Genomic DNA, 2,148 nt, shown 5'->3' with positions numbered 1-2,148 from the left:
GTTGTCCGTCTGAGGGGTATTGGGGCCCATGTCGAGCAGTTGGCACTTTCCTGGGGACGCCGTGTCGCACACCTTGCTAGGTGTAGGAGCCTAGACCAAGGCAGTGGCCTCTGTGATAAGGACAGGTTTCTACAACAGCTAAGGATCGGGACATACCTGTCCCCAGGACCTCTGGTTTTGCCAAGGTCTCAAGTCAGGCCACGGGGTACAAAGCCCAGCTCCTCCACTGACTTCCAGCCCCAGGTCTTGGGCAAGAAAAGCGTCACCCAGCCTTGACCTCTAGCAGTTTCCAGAACCAGGGCCGGGGGTCCTGCCTGTGCCCTGCATTGGCACCTTCCGTGTGGTGGGCAGAAGACCCCTCCCCTCCTCAGACTGTCCCCCCAGGGGGCAGACACTGACACCTGGCCATGTGGGTGAGGGCAGCGAGCTGGCGGAGGGAAGTGTCTCCTCCCACGCCCACCACGCACACTGCTGGGGCCCACCCAGCCTCCGGGCCTCCCTCCTGAGACCAAGCAGTGCTGTGGGGTGGGAGGCAGAGCTCAAGTGGCCCTGGTGGCCCTGCCCTCTGAGCCGCAGCCTCCTCAGCTGTGAAGTGGAGTTGATGCTGTGTCCTTGACGGTTTGGGGTCACCTGAGGATGAGCTGGATGTGGTGGGGACAACGACAGTGCCTGGAGGCTCTTGACCGGGGTCTGCCCAGTGCCACCTCTCGTCCCTCACCCCCCCCCCACGCCCTGGCTGCTCTTGAGTGCAGGGGAGGCCGAGGTGGGGTCTGAGCCCGGCTGACCCTCGGGGCCTTCAGCTCTGAGCCTCCACACCAGGTGGCCGTGGTTACCACCCCCAGGAGGGAGGCCAGCTCTCAGACAGCTCACAGTGCCAGGGCTGTGTGTCCACTTGTCCAGGGCAGCCCTGTTGGTGGAGGTGGGACTGTGGCCCTAGGCCCCCTCCTGGCCCCAGGCCCTGCAGCTCCCGTGGGGAGTGCTGACCTCCCAGCTGCGCCTCCAGCTGCCGTTGGGGAAAAACAACTTTTTTGGGGCTGTCTGCTGCAGCCAGAGTGTTGTGCAACTCAGGCCCACGCCCAGCAGGACTCCGCTGTCCCCTGGGGGTACCCTGGGGCTGTAAACAGGGCACTCAGCGGCCACGCTGCCCTAAGCCCTGGCCTCTGCACACACCTGGAGTCCTGGGAGGCTGTTCCATCGTCTACCTGACAAGGGGCACTGAGGCTCTGAGAGGGAAGGACTCGCTCCAGGTCTCGCCTGGACTGTGGCTGACCTCCAGGCAACTGCCTGCCCCTCAGGCAGCTGTGGCCCCAGCTGCTGCAGGACAAACATCCGCTCCACAACAGGGGGACCTTCAAGAGGTCAGGACCTCCAGGAGGGCGGACAGCTCCTGCCCCAGCAGTCACCCTGTCAGTGGACACCCTCCCCCGCACCCCCCAGTTCCTTCCAGCACATGTTGACCAGAGAGGAACATTCTGGAACGGCGTGGCTGCAGCCAGGGCGACTCACAACACCACGGTGCAGAGTCTGCCCCAGGAGCACATGGCAGTTCCGTCGCTGCCTCCCGCTGATGGGCACAGGGCTGGTTCTGAAGGGCTGCTGACCGTCAAGGCTGGTGCCCTTGCAGGTGTGTCTCGTCCCTTGGGCAAGGTTTCTGCTGAGTGGGCGTGGGGCCTGCGTTCAGTCAGGGTAGGACTGTGCACTTTTGGAGGGAGTCCTGGTCTGCACCCCGCCAGCTCTGGGTTCCTACTGCTGCACCCGCCAGCGCTCCCGAGGCCAGTCTTGGATTCATGGCATTTCCTGGGAAGGTGGTGGTGACTCGCGGGTTTCAACTGCAACTCCGTGACTGGAAATGAGGTTGGGCGGCTTTTCAAGCATTTGCTGGTCATTGAGGCATCCAGGGGCCAAGCCTGTCCAAGCCGGGCTCAGTGGTCCCCTGCTGCCTTCTCTCCTTGCTTCTGAGCTCTTGGTTTACACACAGAAAATACCCTCCCCCACAGATGGACCTGGAGGACAGGTACTGATGAAATAAGTCAGGCCCAGGGCAGACTCTGCATGGTCCACTCCCACGGAGCCCTAAACTGGGCAAAGGTGCAGAAGTAGACCACGGGTGGAGGTTACCATGAGGCAGGTCGTAAGAGATGTGTTCCA

The sequence above is a fragment of the Spermophilus citellus genome (genome assembly GCF_964194105.1).
Source record: "Spermophilus citellus genome assembly, chromosome: 8".
Classification (NCBI taxonomy): domain Eukaryota; kingdom Metazoa; phylum Chordata; class Mammalia; order Rodentia; family Sciuridae; genus Spermophilus; species Spermophilus citellus.
Note: the sequence above shows the minus strand (reverse complement) of the source record.